The sequence below is a fragment of the Bufo bufo genome, chromosome 7 (genome assembly GCF_905171765.1).
Source record: "Bufo bufo chromosome 7, aBufBuf1.1, whole genome shotgun sequence".
In the NCBI taxonomy this organism is placed as follows: Eukaryota; Metazoa; Chordata; class Amphibia; order Anura; family Bufonidae; genus Bufo; species Bufo bufo.
Window position 1 is genome coordinate 178185983 of NC_053395.1, and position 17871 is coordinate 178203853.

General features: G+C 45.9%; 1 protein-coding gene across 2 annotated transcripts in view; it reads left to right on the forward strand.

Annotated features, from left to right (window-relative positions):
* ZNF385B (zinc finger protein 385B) overlaps positions 1-17871 on the forward strand; it is a 728692-nt gene that overhangs the window by 578970 nt on the left and 131851 nt on the right. The gene's annotated exons all lie outside the window — the stretch shown is intronic.

Genomic DNA, 17871 nt, shown 5'->3' on the forward strand with positions numbered 1-17871 from the left:
ACAGAGCTGCTTCGACTAGGTGAGCAGCACCTTTTTTTTCTTACACACATTCCAGCCCTCTATTAACTTTGAGTTAGGGCTTGGACAACCCTTTTAAAGGGGTTCTGCCAAGTAAAAAAAGTTACCCCTTATTCCATGTGCTTCACTTGGCTATGTCCTATAGAGAATGGGGATCTCTTGTTCCCATGTTGATGGTGTGGGACACCAAGCATGCAACCTACCACTCCATCAGGGTGGATCAGTGGGAGTCTCAGTGGTCAACGCCCCATCAATCAGATAGTGGAATAGGGGGTAACTTTCATACTTGGCACAATCTCTTTATCTGCTACATGATGTCCACAAGTATTAATGAGAAATGTCACTTACTATGTACCAACCATGACATGTATTTTATATATGGAAGTATCCTTACCTAGAAGCATTGTTTGTAAGAAAGAATAGCTCAGTATAAATATCATCCATAGAGGTCTGTATGACAGCACAAATAGGCAGTATAGCGCTATGGAGCCAAATAGCTTGTGTGCATTGCCGTGGAGGAACCGTGAACTTGGCTCTGCCTGGTTTTAATCTGTATAAGGCAGATCATGTAATATTACTATGATTATTGTTAGGTTTCCTGATGCAGTTTTGGAAAATCAGGAGACAATCATAAAAGGAGAGAAAGTATAAAGGACAGATACAGATCTCTTCTGTTTTTTAATTTACGTCTGGTGTTAGTTCCCAAAAATGTTCGACAGCCAGTATCAGACCATTTTATGGCTCTTAATGGGATTGTCATACCACCATGCTTCCTAAATAGCTGTGATCTGGAAAGCAGAGCTCTTAGGCTGGGTTCACACGGGCGTTGCAGGAAAATGTGCGGGTGCGTTGCGGGAACACCCGCAATTCTTCCGCGCGAGTGCTAAACATTGTAATGCGTTTTGCACTCGCGTGAGAAAAATCGCGCATGTTTGGTACCCGAACTTCTTCACAGAAGTTCGGGCTTGGGTTAGGTGTTCTGTAGATTGTATTATTTACCCTTATAACATGGTTATAAGGGAAAATAATAGCATTCTGAATACAGAATGCATAGTAAACTAGCGCTGGAGGGGTTAAAAAAATAATAATAATAATTTAACTCACCTTAGTCCACTTGATCGCGTAGCCCGGCATCTCCTTCTGTCTCCTTTGCTGAACAGGACCTGTGGTGAGCATTAATTACAGGTAAAGGACCTTTGGTGGCGTCACTCCGGTCATCACATGATCCATCACATGATCTTTTACCATGGTGATGGATCATCATGGACGTCACCAAAGGTCCTTTACCTGTAATTAATGCTCACCACAGGTCCTGTGGTGAGCATTAATTACAGAACACCGATCCCAAGCCCGAACTTCTGTGAAGAAGTTCGGGTTTGGGTACCAAACATGCGCGATTTTTCTCACGCGAGTGCAAAACGCATTACAATGTTTTGCACTCGTGCGGAAAAATCGCGGGTGTTCCTGCAACGCACCCGCACATTTTCCCGCAACGCCCGTGTGAACCCAGCCTCAGAGGTGCAGATTTTGCCAAAAGTTGGCAATGTATCTGCCATGCCAATTTAATCACCATGCTGAGATGTCCTCCTAAAGACACTGAGGAAGATATCTCAAATGGGGTTTTGGGAGAGTAAAACATCAGAGACCTATTCTCAGTTGGGTACTGACCCCTTGAGCCCTCAGCGTTCAGCAGAATGAAGGATCAGTGGTTCTCATGTAGATGAACCAATGTCCACCAAAAAAACATTGATGACCTATCAATGTCATTCTCATGTAACCCTTTTAATGCTGGAACACCATGAGAGCAGAGCGCCAGTATCTCTCTCCCATACAATGAGCACCTTATTCATCAAGCAAGACAAACAAAATATCTGGCCGGAATAGATGCCCCATCCATTCTCATTCATAAATATGTGGATAAATCTGCCCCACTGTGTTTTTATTTTCAGGATCACATACATATATACACATGCTTTACAGCCTATGATATGACCCCTCTATAGACTTCATTGTACGCAGTATGTTGTAGGCTATAGGCCATTTATACCTGACTTTATGCATAAATGTGAATAGTAACCCCTTAATGACCAGGCCTGAAAAGGCCTTATTGCCCAGACACTTTTCTGTGGTTTAGTACATATGTTGGTTTAATGTCTGTAACATTTTTATTTCTTGGATTACCAAAATAATTTTTGTGACTTTTTTATGTGACAAATGATAGCTCTTTTTTCTTGAAATATGCAAGCTGAGACCAAAAGAAATAATTAAAATGAGTTCCCTATTTTGTCTCAGTTGTTTTGATATTTAATATGTATAGTTTCACATAAAAGGGATGATAACGATGAAGACTTGGTTGCCATGGGCATTTGTGTTGTTCTATTGTTTTCATTATATTTGTATTTTATTATATTTTAACTTTTTTTTTGGCACATAATACGTCATAAAAAGAGGTTTTTTGCTTTTTGCACTGTTTCCACTGTTCTACAGGGAAAAACACACCATATGGTGGCATAGCTGATCAGAGTCTGCTAAGATCCTGCAATAAGAAATGGCCTTGCGGTTCGCCCGGTGGTCATTTCGCGGCGAACTTTGCGCGTTCGCAATTCGCTGAACATGCGAACATATCGCAATGTCCGTCGGCGTTATATCCTTTTGCATTGTGCCGAACTTTGACCCATGACACATCCATCAGGTGGGACCGGACAGCCAATTGAGACGTTTCAGCACATGGACACACCCCCACCTTATAAAAGAACCCGATCTGGCAGCCATTTTACATTCTGTGTTTTGCCAGTGTAGGGAGAGGTTGCTTTGTGGAGCAGGAACAGGCTGTTAGGGACACCAAACGCTAGCTAATAGGGCCACAAAAGTCCTTTTAAGGACTGGTATAGGTGTACTATTGATAGGTGCAGCAGTTGTGTGCGGTTTTGCTGTGATACCCCAGCTATATAGAAGGACAAACGCTATTGGAATAACTAATTGCCATGGGTGTGATATACCAAATTGCCCCAATGACCTTCTTTCACAAAATACTGATTGAGGGCTGCGATATACCTGTTGCCCCAAATAAGCAGGGTGGTGTGATATAACTGTTGTGGCAAAAAAATAATTGAGGGGTGTGATATACCTTCTTCCACAAAATACTGATTAAGTGGTTCGATATACCTGCTTCCATCAAATATTGATTGAGGGCTGCGATATACCTGCTTACACAAAATACTAATTAAGGGGTTCGATATACCTGTTTCCACCAAATATTGATTGAGGCCTGCAATATACCTGCTTCCACAAAATACTGATTAAGGGGTTCGATATACCTGCTTCCACAAAATACCGATTGAGGGCTGCGATATACCTGCTTCCACAAAATACTGATTAAGGGGTTCGATATACCTGTTTCCACCAAATATTGATTAAGGCCTGCGAAATACCTGCTTCCACAAAATACTGATTAAGGGGTTCGATATACCTGTTTCCACCAAATATTAATTGAGGCCTGCGATATACCTGCTTTCACAAATATTTCTCTTCTCTAGGGACTTAGACACAGGGTCATTTTGAAAATGACAGGCAGAGGAAGAGGCAAGCCTTTCCGCAGGGATCGTTCAGGTGCACCAGGCCAGAGCCTAAGTGGGAAGTTGGAGAAGGCACGTGCGATTACTTCAAAGGGCGCACCAGAGTTGGTTCAGTGGCTCACTCACCCTTCCACTTCTGCCCCCTCCTCATCCTCTGTATCTGCGCCCTCCTCACTCTCTGCTGTGTGCACCCCAAAATACACCACCACCACCATAGCCCCTCCACTCGAGTCAGGAATTATTTTCCCATCCATTCCCAGACATTACGGATGCGCAGCCATTCTTGGCATCGGATGAGGAAGAGGAGGCAGCAACAGTCGCCACCCAGCGGTCTGATGGAGGGGAGGTCCCCGCTGTTGCTGCCCACTCCGAGATCTCAAATGTCAGTGGTGGTGAAGGTGACGATCATGATGTGGACTTCACTTGGGTGCCCACAAGAGAGGAAGAGGAGGGGAGCTCAGAGGGAGAGACAGAGCAGCAGATAATGAGGAGAAGGAGGAGAAGCAGGCAGAGCTCGCAGGGCCACTGTTCTACAGGGAAAAACACACCATATGGTGGCATAGCTGATCAGAGTCTGCTAAGATCCTGCAATAAGAAATGGCCTTGCGGTTCGCCCGGTGGTCATTCCGCGGCGAACTTTGCGCGTTCGCAAATCGCTGAACATGCGAACATATCGCAATGTCCGTCGGCGTTATATCCTTTTGCATTGTGCCGAACTTTGACCCATGACACATCCATCAGGTGGGACCGGACAGCCAATTGAGACATTTCAGCACATGGACACACCCCCACCTTATAAAAGAATCCGATCTGGCAGCCATTTTACATTCTGTGTTTTGCCAGTGTAGGGAGAGGTTGCTTTGTGGAGCAGGGACAGGCTGTTAGGGACACCAAACGCTAGCTAATAGGGCCACAAAAGTCCTTTTAAGGACTGGTATAGGTGTACTATTGATAGGTGCAGCAGTTGTGTGCGGTTTTGCTGTGATACCCCAGCTATATAGAAGGACAAACGCTATTGGAATAACTAATTGCCATGGGTGTGATATACCAAATTGCCCCAATGACCTTCTTTCACAAAATACTGATTGAGGGCTGCGATATACCTGTTGCCCCAAATAAGCAGGGTGGTGTGATATAACTGTTGTGGCAAAAAAATAATTGAGGGGTGTGATATACCTTCTTCCACAAAATACTGATTAAGTGGTTCGATATACCTGCTTCCATCAAATATTGATTGAGGGCTGCGATATACCTGCTTACACAAAATACTAATTAAGGGGTTCGATATACCTGTTTCCACCAAATATTGATTGAGGCCTGCAATATACCTGCTTCCACAAAATACTGATTAAGGGGTTCGATATACCTGCTTCCACAAAATACCGATTGAGGGCTGCGATATACCTGCTTCCACAAAATACTGATTAAGGGGTTCGATATACCTGTTTCCACCAAATATTGATTAAGGCCTGCGAAATACCTGCTTCCACAAAATACTGATTAAGGGGTTCGATATACCTGTTTCCACCAAATATTAATTGAGGCCTGCGATATACCTGCTTTCACAAATATTTCTCTTCTCTAGGGACTTAAACACAGGGTCATTTTGAAAATGACAGGCAGAGGAAGAGGCAAGCCTTTCCGCAGGGATCGTTCAGGTGCACCAGGCCAGAGCCTAAGTGGGAAGTTGGAGAAGGCACGTGCGATTACTTCAAAGGGCGCACCAGAGTTGGTTCAGTGGCTCACTCACCCTTCCACTTCTGTCCCCTCCTCATCCTCTGTATCTGCACCCTCCTCACTTCCTGCTGTGTGCACCCCAAAATACACCACCACCACCATAGCCCCTCCACTCGAGTCAGGAATTATTTTCCCATCCATTCCCAGACATTACGGATGCGCAGCCATTCTTGGCATCGGATGAGGAAGAGGAGGCAGCAACAGTCGCCACCCAGCGGTCTGATGGAGAGGAGGTCCCCGCTGTTGCTGCCCACTCCGAGATCTCAAATGTCAGTAGTGGTGAAGGTGACGATCATGACGTGGACTTCACTTGGATGCCCACAAGAGAGGAAGAGGAGAGGAGGTCAGATGGAGAGACAGAGCAGCAGATAACGAGGAGAAGGAGGAGAAGCAGGCAGAGCTTGCAGGGCACAGGAGACAAAAAGCAGATTGCAAATGTATCTGGAGCGAGTCATCCACCATGCACGGTCACTTTTGGCACTCCCAGGACACCGGCACATGGCTCCACAGTGTGGGCTTTTTCTAACGTGTCAGCTGCTGACAATAGTGTTGCCATCTGCAGCCTGTGCTGTCAACGCATCAATCCCGGTAAACCCAACACTCACCTAGGGGGACGACCACCTTAAGAAGGCACCCGGCCTCCCATCACCAAGTCCAGTGGGAGCAACGCCGTCAGAACTAACAAAGCCACACTCCCGGCGCTCCACGTCCTGCCTCTTCTCCTTCTCCTCTCTCCTCCCTTTTGTCCTCCACTCCACCTTCCACCGTGCCATCACCGCGTTCATCTGGCAGAAGGCAGGCTTCCATGGCCCAAATGTTCGAGCGTAAAAAGTTAATGACGCCGGATAACCCTCTTGCCCAATGGCTGACCGCTGGCTTGTCGGAACTGTTAGCCCACCAACTACTGCCATATAAACTGGTGGACACGGAGGGCTTTAGAAAATGTGTGCCCATTGGCACACCGCAATGTAAGGTCCCCGGAAGGAAATATTTCTCCCAGAAGGTCATCCCACAGCTATATGGCCACGTTCAGCGGCAAGTAAATATATCTCTGAAACACAGTGTCGGTGCCAAGATACATCTGACCACAGACACGTGGTCTAGTAAACACAGGCAGGGAAGGTACATAACTTTTACTGCCCACTGGGTGAACCTTCTGACAGCCGTCAAGCATGTAAACCGTGGCTCCCGTGTGGATTTGATGTCACCGCCACGGATTGCATGCAGGTCTGCCTCTTCTTCTCCTCCTCCTACTCCATCCTCCGTCTCCTCCTCGGCTGACTCCTCCTTTTCCACTGCTACCGCCTCTTCCGCTGCACTCCCCAAGCTCCCCTGAACCTATTCGATGAGGTGAGAAGTTGCCATGCTGTGCTGCGGCTGTTGTGCCTAGAAGCCAAGAGCCACACCGGTCCTGCACTGCTTTCAGCTCTGCGGTCACAGGCCGATCAGTAGCTAACCCTGCTCAATTTGACAGTTGGTAAAGTGGTGTGCGACAACGGCGCCAATCTGCTGAGCGCACTGAAACAGGGCAAACTGACACACATGCCATGCATGGAACACATCCTGAACTTTGCCAAATACGCCGGGGTCCAGGACGTCTTGCGGCAGGCCAGGAAAATCTCCTGGCATTTTAGAAGATCTTACGCGGCCATGCATCGCCTTGCTGATGTTCAGCGGCGACACCACCTGCCCGTCAGACGTCTGATTTGTGACAGCCTGACGCGCTGGAACTCCACCTTGTATATGCTTGATAGGCTGCTCCAGCAGCAATGTGCCGTTAAAGACTACCTGTACGAACTCTGCAGCAGGACAGGTTCTGGGAGCTTGATTTCTTTTCACCACGCCAGTGGCTGCTCATGCGCGACGCATGCAGACTTCTGCGACTATTTGATGAGATCACCAAACTAGTCAGTCGCAGACAGGGTGCAATCAGTGACATCGTACCTTACGCATTCTTTCTGGAGCGTGCATTGCGTTGTGTCATTGATCAAGCCGTGGAGGAACAGGAGCAGGAAGATTAGAAAGTCGCAAAGCTGAATGAATTCTCATAGGGGCTACTCTATCTAACACAAGTCAGCAGGAGTCTGAAGAGGAGTCAGAGGAGGATGGTGGCTGGGGGGAGGAGGAGGAGAAGGAGCAAGAAGATCAGGCTTTGAGGGGGACTTTAAACTTTTTGGGGATCCCTGGTGTTGTCTGTTGCTGGGGGGAGGAGACCGAGGACGACATTCTCCTGGGCAATGAGCAGGAGCCAGGGCGCTCCACCGCTTCCAATTTAGTGCAATGGGGGCCTTCATGCTCCAGTGCTTGAAGAGGGACCCCCATATAAAAAGCATAAAGGGCAAGGACTAGTACTGGGTGGCAACGTACTTAGACCACCGGTAAAAACACAAAATGGTGGACATGTTACCAGCAGCACAGAGGGCTGGCAGAATGCAGCATTTCCAGGCCTTGCTGCGAGAGATGCTGCATTCTGCTGTTGTGGGTGCTGGCAGAGAAATTTCCACTCACAGCGAAACAGGTGCAGGTACCAATCCTACCGTGTCAGCAAGAAGAGGGCAGTTTGAAGATGTGTTGGTCACTTCGGAGTTGAGATCATTCTTGCAGCCAACCCATCGACAGCCGCCATCCGGATCCAGCCTACGGGAACGCCTAGACCGGCAGGTGTCCGGCTACATCGGGTTTATGGCCAATGTGGACGCTCTGAGAAGCGAGGAACCCCTGGACTACTGGGTGTGCAGGCTTGACCTGTGGCCAGAGCTGGCACAATTTGCCATGGAACTCTTGGCTTGCCCCTCGTCGAGTGTCCTGTCTGAAAGGACGTTCAGCGCAGCAGTGGGGATCGTGACCGATAAGCGCACTCGGTAGACTAACTCACATTTCTAAAAATGAATGAGGCATGGTTCACGGAGGAATTCAACATCTGTGACGATCACGTGTAATTGAATTTCCTCATGCCAGCCCACACATATCCGCCACCACTCAGAACAAAGAATGGTCCTTGTCTTATGTATATACATCGGCATAAGGGTCCATTCAAACGTCCGCAAAATTTTGCGGAACAGGTGCAGACCCATTAATTTTCAATGGGGCCGGAATGTGCTGTCCGTATCCTCATTTGCGGATCCGCACTTCCGCATCCGTGCTTCCGTTTCCACAAAAAAATAGAACATATCCTATTCTTGTCGGCAATTGCGGACAAGATTAGGCATTTTCTATTATAGTGCCGGCGATGTGCGGTCCGCAAATTGCAGAATGCACATTGCCAGTGTCCGTGTTTTGCGGATCCGCAATTTGCGGATCCGCAGAACACTTACGGACGTGTGAATGGACCCTAAAAGGCCTTTTCTGTCCGGTGAATGCCTAGTTTTTGGGGCCTCTACTCCAGTGGTCTACAGTTACATTTTTTTTCAGTGAATGCCTAATGTACTTCCAGCCACATAATCACAAGTTATTTTCTGTCAGTTGAATGCCTAATTTTTGGGGCCTGTACTGGCCTACGGTAAAATTTTTATCCAGTGACCGCCTAATGTACCTCCAGCCACATAATCACAAGTTCTTTTCTGTCTGGTTTATGCCTAATTTTTGGGGCCTGTACTCCAGTGGCCTACAGTAAAAATTTTATCCAGTGACCGCCTAATGTACCTCCAGCCACATATTCACAAGTTCTTTTCTGTCAGGTTAATGTCTAATTCTTGGGGCCTGTACTGGCCTACATTAAAAATTTTATCCAGTGACCGCCTAATGTACCTCCAGCCACATAATCACTTGTTCTTTTCTGTCAGGTGAATGCCTAACTTTTGTGGCCTGTACTGGCCTACAGTAAAATTTGTATCCAGTGACCGCCTAATGTACCTCCAGTCAGGGTGTCATGGTCTTACCTTCTTGCTGTTCTCCTTCGTTTGACATGTGCTGGCGGCCATCTTGGTTTCTGGGTTTCTTGTAGCCTCCCACCCTGCGGCTCCTCCTTCCCACTGGGAGGAGCTGGATGCCTAGCTCATATATATAGGAGGTCTGTGGCTTCAGTTCCTTGCTTGGTCCTCCTGTGTTCACATGCTTCTAGACTGCTGCTGCTTCTGGTTCCTGATCCTGGTTTCGTCCGACTACCCTGCTGGTTCCTGATCCTGGCTTCGTCTGACTACCCTGCTGGTTCCTGATGCTGGCTTCGTCTGACTACCCTTCTGGTTCCTGACCTCTGGCTTCGCAAAGACTCTGCTTCGGTTTCGCCATCCGTTTGGACTTTTGCTTTACAGCTTTATTTTCAATAAAGCCTTCTTATTTTCACTTATCCCTTGTTGTACGTCTGGTTCATGGTTTCTGTGACACAGGGCCTGCGTCACCACCCGGAAAACCCGGGCAAATGCCGGGGCCCACTGCTCCTGAGGGGGCCCACTGAGCTGCTACGAGCACTTCCATCAATACAGATGGAAGCACTCATTGCTGTCATTTCACTTGCGCAGTACCCTTCTGGTGGGCCCTCTGAGTCACATGAGGCCGGCTGCTGCAGAGCTTCAGACACGCCCCCTCTTCACTCTATTCTGCAGAGCAGCAGGTTACCTTACCAGCTTCAGACAGCAGAGTTTGTCAGTGAGTCTGCACTGTGACTGTCTCTTCTATGTGAGCCAGGGGCGGTTCTCTTCGAGCTGCTGCTGGATGATGCTTCTTGCTATTTAGTTGTTTTATTGCTTCATTAAGCAGTTTGCCTCCATGACACCCCCCCCCCCACTTCCCCCACAGTGGCGACTCTAGGAACAATATGTAGGGGGGGGGCACATAAGATACCACAGTCAAAAATGGGGGGGCACTCATATTTTTCACCACTTAATCATACTACTGAAAAAAACGAAATAAGTATATATAAATAATATTACAAAATACGGGAGTATTGCGGTATGCAGGGATATCTTTTTATTCTACTAACCTAATACTTAAAAGACAAGCTTTCAAGAGTTTTCCTTTCTTCCTCAGTATTGTTTCAGACCTGAGAAAGAGAGAAACGCTCTTGAAAACTTTTCTTTATAGTTTAAAGCAGTTTCAGCAAACACCAGGGCTTTGTAAATAATTCCATATGTTAAACATGTCACTAAAGAAGACCAATGAACAGACGCTCACAGGCTTATTAAAAAAAAGGGTGAAGAGTTTGGAGAAGGGAACAATCTAGGACAACATAACTGAATAGGAAAGTGAGATGAATGTGCGAATTTTTATTGTAAATCAGCTATGTTGTCCTATATTGTGCACTTCTCTTGACTAATCCAAACTGCAGCCAGCCAGAACCGCAGGGGCAACACTTGAGGTTCATGGTGGGCCGATAAGGGGCCAAATAATAACACAGTTCATCGGTTTACTCACGGTTAGCAGAAAGCCTCCCTGGGCTGGCAGCACAGTGTTGAGGAAGACAGCACGAAATCCTCCGGGGCACACTCTGTGGTAGGGAAGCACCAGCCTAGATGGAGGTCGAGGTGCCCTTGATGGCAGTGGTGTTTAGGGTGCTTGTGGCGGCTGGGTCCCTTGGTGTTATTTGTCGTGACGCCAGTACCGTTAATGGTGGTACAACCAATTGTAAGAATGAAGTAGACAGTGGTAGGATACAACTCACAACTTTTACTGATGTTGGTTCCAGTTGCGGCATAAACATCCAGACAGAATGCAGTCCTTTGCAATTTAGAATGAATTCTGTTGATCCACTGTTAATAGGTTTGGCTGGGTTTAGACTTAGCTTGTGGTTCTGTATAAGTATTTCTGGTAGGTGACTTTGCTTCAGGTCCCTTGTAAACCAGAGTAATTTGGTGAGGTTGCCCGTGGCTAAAGTATCCTTTACCTGGATTCCCAAAGGTCTTTTATGCCTGGATAGTGGCTTTTATCCTTTGGGTTTTTTTGTCTTTCTTTTCTTTTGTCCCTTTCTGGACTAGACTTTTACCTGAGCAGAAGTGCTAGATCTGCACTCTCTCAAACTCAACAACAGACTGTACTGAACTCCTCTCTCCCACCTGACTAAAGTATTTATATGACCTAAGTACTATCCCCATCTAGTGGTGGGATGTGTAAATTACACCAGACCAGCCTATGAACAGGGATACAACAGGTGTTGTAATACAAAATGACATGCAATATGATAATGCCGTTTCACAGTAATTTTGCAGTTCCCACATATCCTGAGTGGGACGCTGCATACCCCCCTGCATTCTTATATAAGAAGGGGAAAAGCATGCATGCATAGGAAATAATGCCATAACTTCATTTCTTGTACTACTTGTACCTGCAAGTAAAATGGGTTAAGCAAACATACCTCAGGCAACAACAAAATGTGACAAATGGGGTTGTAATTTTTTCCTCTGAAGACTGGAGATGTACTAGAAAAGCAGGATAGTCCATAATGATAAAAAAAACAAAAATAAACATCTCAGGAGGCTCACAGGGTATGAGTCCGTTCCCTGGGCACAGGTAAATGTCGAAAGAACATATCACAGAGGCTCAGGTGCGTGAAAGTCTATCTCCTGGTATAGGCTTGAACGTTGCTAAACGGATAAAAGGTAAATAGTCCCTTAAAAAGTCCTTTAAGGAAAATGGAACATAATAAATGTAGGTCAGTCTCTTTCTTGAACTCTGGATCTCCAGGCAATGTAAGGATGTACTCAATGTTAAATCGGCAGAGCTGGAAGTTTTCTTCTCGGCTGCTGGGACAGGAAATCTCTGTAACAGACAGGTGGTTGTCCTCTTGTAATCCTGTCGGATCTACAAAGCGGCTGAGACTCTACAAGCCTTGCTTTAAAGGAACTTGGGGTTTCCTGAGCTGTAGTAGTTACAACTTCTGGTTGAAGTGCGGTGGTGTTGGTCTTAGCAGGCACTAAGATGTTGAGCCAGGGAGTTAAGAACCGTTGTAACGGATCAGAGTCTAATGTTCTTCCAAAAGACTGCATTGATTCTTCTGAATCAGATGACTTTACAGGCTCTGGTTCTACGGATTGAATTTCCTCTTGAACAGCTTCTTCTTGAAGAGTTTCTTCTTTGGTATCGTCCTTGAGACACAATTTAAGGCGATTTCGATGCAGTACACGTGATTTGTCCTCTTACGTAATCTCATAAGTATCAGTGTCTGGATTGAGAATAGCAGTAATGGTGTAAAGTTCTCTCTCCCATTTGCTATCTAATTTGCTGGCATGATGGTTGTTTTTTAACCACACACGATCACCAATTTTGAGAGGTTCTGCTTTGGCAGATTGATTATAATCTTTCTGTTGTTTTTCATGAGCATGTTACATGCGTTGTTGAACAATTTCTTGTGCATCAATCAAACGTCTTTGGTACTCACTCACCCAATCAGTTTTTGGTAGAGGGTTTATTGCATCAGGCACTTGTACGCCCAAAGTATGATCAGCAGTTAGTGTACCTTGTCGGCCGAACATAAGATAATAGGGTGTATACCCAGTAGAACAATGAATAGTGTTATTGTAGGTGTACATCTATTGAGGCAATAAAGTAGGCCAATCATTTTTTGTAGCAGGTGGGACTGCTCTTAACATCTCAATTAGAGTTTGGTTCATATTTTCACAAAGCCCATTTCCTTGGGGATGGTATGCTGTGGTCCTGATTTTCTGACAGTTGTGAAAGGTATGCAGTTCTTTGAAAAGTTGCGACTCAAAGACAGATCCCTGATCTGTAAGAATTCTTTCTGGGCATCCATATGGCAACAAGAAATGTTTCCAGAAAGCATCTGCAGTTGTTTTGGCAGTCAAATCCTTGACAGGCACGGCTACAACAAATTTAGTGTAATTATCAATAATGGTCATAGTGTATGTGTAACCTGAGCGACTTGGTTCGAGCTTCACATGGTCAATTGCAACTATTTCTAGCGGTGCTCGGCTTACAATGGGATGTAAGGGTGCTTTTTGGTCATGTTTTTAATTTCTTCCAACAGCACAGGTGGAACACTCTCGACACCACTTTTCAATGTCTCCTCTCATCCCGAACCAGTAGAATCTTCTCCGGATGGTGGCTTCTGTTTTCTGCACGCCAAAGTGCCCTGATTGATCATGGTACATCTCAAGAATTATTCTTGCATCTCGGCGTGGTATTAAGATTTGATACAGACGATCCCAGGTAACTGGATCTAAGGTCCTTCTTAATAGTAGGCCCTTCTGTAGAAAAGGGTGTTTTCTGTGTCTCCATAATTTTGACAATTCTGGATCAGCATTCCTCCTGCGGATTCTTTCTGGTGTTCTCCCGCTGGTGAAGAAATCTTGCAGTTCACCCAACACTCTGCTTTCATTTTGAAGCTTGATCCATCTTTCTTTGTCCACTTGAGATTTTGGATCCACTTGTTGTTGAAGATTAAGGACCTTTTTCCCTTTGGCGGTGATGACGTCTTGGTGGGCAAAGTTTTTGTAGAAGGATGGCATCTCTACCTCTTCCCAAACCTCTTCTTGTGTAGTAGGGTCTTCTTGGGTCAGCTGACGGGATAATGCATCTGCATTTTCATTTGCTTTTCCTGTTCTGTACTTCACAGTAAAATTGTACTTAGCAAGGCGTCAGGCCCATCTTTGTTCTAATGCTCCCAACTTGGCGGTGTTAAGATGCGCTAGTGGGTTGTTATCTGTGAAAGCCACAAATGGTGTTGCGGCAAGGTAATCTTTAAATTTCTCTAACAGCCCACACGAGTTCGAGGAATTCCAATTTGAAGGAACTATAGTTTTGGTAGTTTCTTTCAGTACCTCTAAGAGATCTACTAGAGTAGGAAATGACTCTTTCTTTACCTTCTTGTATTTTTGACAAGACAGCTCCCAGGCCTTTCTTACTGGCATCTGTGAAAAAATGAAATGGCTGTTGGTAATCCGGATAGACTAAGATTAGTGGTTCTGTTAACTTCTTCTTCAGGAGCTGGAAGGCAATTTCTCTTTCGGTGTTCCATTCAACTGGTATTGGAGATTTCTGATACCTTTTAGGAGGTCCTCTCAGAAGTTCTAATATTGGCTCTGCAATTTGGGCAAAATGAGGAATAAAGCGTCTGTAGTATCCTGCGAAACTGAGGAAGCTTCTCACTTCTTTCACCGTAGTAGGAGTAGGCCAATTTCGGACTGCGGCTGTCTTCTCTGGATCTGGTTTAACACCTTCAGAGCTGACAATATGCCCTAAGTATTTGACTTCTGGCTTCAGTAGATAACACTTAGATGGTTTAACTTTGAGTCCATGTTTAATGAGGACTTGAAAAACTTCGGCCAGATGTTTCAAGTGATCTTCATAAGATTTGGAGTAGATGATGACATCATCTAAGTATAACAGGACAGTTTCAAATTGTTTGTGGCCCGGACAACGCTCCATTAATCTTTGAAAAGTTCCAGGCGCGTTGCAAAGTCCAAAAGGCATGCAGTTGAACTCAAATAGGCCCATAGGGGTGGTAAATGCAGTCTTCTCACGATCTTCAGGTGCCATTGGTACTTGCCAGTATCCACTGGTTAAATCAAGAGTAGAGAAGTAGGCTGAAGATCCTAAAGCTGTCAAGGATTCCTCTATACGTGGTAAAGGGTAAGCATCCTTGTGAGTGATTTGATTGATTTTTCTGTAGTCCACACAGAATCTGATGTTGCCGTCTTTTTTACGGACAAGGACTAGTGGTGCAGCCCATGGACTATGGCTTTCTTTGATGATATTGGAGTCTTTCATCTCCTGCATCCTTTGCTTTACGGATTGGTACATAGTTGGTGGTATAGGCCGATACCTTTCCTTGATCGGTGGGTGTGAACCTGTAGGGATGGAGTGCTTTATGATATCTACTTCTCCATAGTCTATAGAATCATGATTTTCAGTACTCCCTCCAATTGGTGTTCTGGCGTTGAAGCATCTCCCACATGAAGTTCTTTCCACCAGGGGGTGCTTAAATTTTGGTCCTGTGGGTGTTGTTTCTTAGTAAGTTGCTCTTTGGTATCTGTAGCCACACTGATGACATCTTGAAATGTAACTTGGATCAGCTGTGCAATGGGACGTTATTTTGGTAATGTTACACTGCTATCACTCAAGTTTAGGAGTCGAATTGGCACTTTACCTTCAGAGACGGATACTAGGCTTCTTGCAGCTCTAACTAGAGGATAGTCTTCCAAAACAACCGGTTCTACCAGGGCTTGGTAGTCTTGACCTTGAATTCCGACTACAGCTCGGCACCACAAGAGGGTTTCGGTGTTGGGTTTGAGAATCACAGGTTGATTATCTCGGATGCGGACACAGCAGATTTCTCCTTTTTTATTGGCGAATCTCTGTTGCGCATTTAGTACATGGATGGTTTGTTGGATCACCTTCTTAGAAGCAGAAGAAGCAGTAGGCACTGACTGGTGCAAGGCTTTCAGCATCTCAACATAACAGTTCCTGAGGACATTAATTCCTAGGACTATTGGAGGGTTGTTGTTATTTTCTTTGACTTGTACCACAATAATGCCTTGTTGAAATAGTGTAGTTCCTCCTACTTGAATGGTAGGTTCCCAATAACCAAGTATTGGTACGGGTTTGCCGTTACTGGCTATGAGACTCAGCCAGGATTCTGGGGGCTGGGTAAGCTGATTTTAGTCACAGTATTTTTCAAATGCTGCTTGTTGAATGGTAGTGACTTGGGATCCTGTGTCAACTAGGGCAACAAAAGGAACTCCATTTATTTGAAGTGTCACTTCTGGACGGGATCCTACGTATCTTGGCATCCAATAGGGATCTTCTGGACCTATTGAATTACCTCCCGAGGGGTGGTCCTTGGCCTCGGGGGTCGCCCGTTTAACTGCCAGCAGGTTGCTTCAGTATGGCCTGGCTTGTGACAGTTTGTGCAGATAGGCCACCTAGGGGTGCTAGTGCGGTCAGGAGGGCGTCCACCCGAATTTCTGGAATAAGTCTCTTTATAGTCAGGAGAGAAGAGCCTTCTGGACACAGGTTTCTCATCCTCCAGCAATAATGGTTTTTCCCACTGTTCCAACTTTTGGTGGACTTTCTCCAGACTTTTAGTCAGGAATTGGACTTGCTCAGTAAGGGCAGCAACTGCATCAGGAATTGGGGCTTGGGTTGCCTGACTGACGACAGGTAAAGGTTTTAAAGGGGTGACCAGCTGTGCTACTGGCACTACAGCGGATCCAACAGGTTCTGTTGGTGGATTTTTTCCCAGTATACTTATAGCTAATTCTTTAAAGTCTAAGAAAGCATCACTTGGATGTTGGGCAGCTAACATTCTTAGCTGACTCTTTAAATTGTCTGTTTTGACACCTTCAATAAATTGCTCTTTCAGGGTTTTGTCCTGATTTTCTGCCTCACGGGGGTCTACTTGGACAACTGCTCTAAGGGCTTCCTGCAAAGATAATGCAAAGTCTCTAAGTGACTCACCTGATTGCTGTTTCTTGCTGAAGAACCTCATCTTGACCTCTGACACGGTCCTGGGTTCAAAGGTGGTGTAGAGACGTTCAAATATCTGCTCCACTGTCCTCCTCTCTGAACTTGGCCAGGATTTCACTTCTCTGAGAGCAGCTCCTTCCAATTGCGCAAGGAGAATCTCCATCTGTTGTTCTGGGGATACAGGGTACAATCTGAACACAGCAAGATATTTCTCTCTAAAGTCCCTTAAAGTGTGAATTTCTCCGGAATATCGTGGGAAACAGGGGGCCCCAAAATAATAAGGCATAGTTAAAGGCATTAAGCTTTGTGCTGCAGCAGTTGCGCTGGGACCGGCTGCGGCTGCCGCAGGAGGTCCGCAGAGATCAGGCTGCACATTATCTTCCTGCACAGACATGGAAACAGCAGGTGAATTATGATTAGGTATGTTAACTGTGGCTGTAGACACTTTTTTTTTCTTGCGCGGCGTTGCTATGGGGAACCGCTATCTTGCGGGTGTATGGCCCTTTAAGAAACTTGGTGCTGGCTGAATATAGTGTTTGAACAGCGCTAGTTTAAATCTTGGACAGCGCTCCTGGCTATCGATGCTCCCTCATGGTTAGCAGGGGCAAATCAGAGTACTCACAGGTTGTGATTTCTACTTGGGGGACGGCAAGTAATGCGATCCTCTCCTCTCCGTTAACTTGCATGTGAAATCTCGCGACTTTTGGTGTGCGCACATCCCACTCTCCTCCCGTGCGCGGCGTCTTACTTTGATGTCGCTGCAAACAGAGGAGGCGGCGCTGCGTTTGCATAGAGGATCGGCCTCCCAAAATTGATACAGTAAAGGTAGGACGGGTTGGCCGGACAATTTTGCATAAATGGGCGGCACTGGGTTTTTCCACCTCTTCTGGGAGTGTCACTAACTTATCCACAATGACGGCGCAGTATTTTTTCTAACAAGAAGGCCTCCGCCGCCCATCTTAAGTGCATAGAAACAGTCTATTCAATGACAGCAAGCCGTTTTAGTAACACCCAAATGTCTGCTTTTCTCACTTTTAACACTGCGATTTTTATGCTGATGACTAGTATAGCACTTCCATGTAATTCCCAAACAGTTTAAACAGTTCTGTGGCCCAATACAGTGCGCAATAAGTAACAGTCTTTCAAAGATGGCGCAGGGGTTAGAATCCTGTTCGTGACACCAATA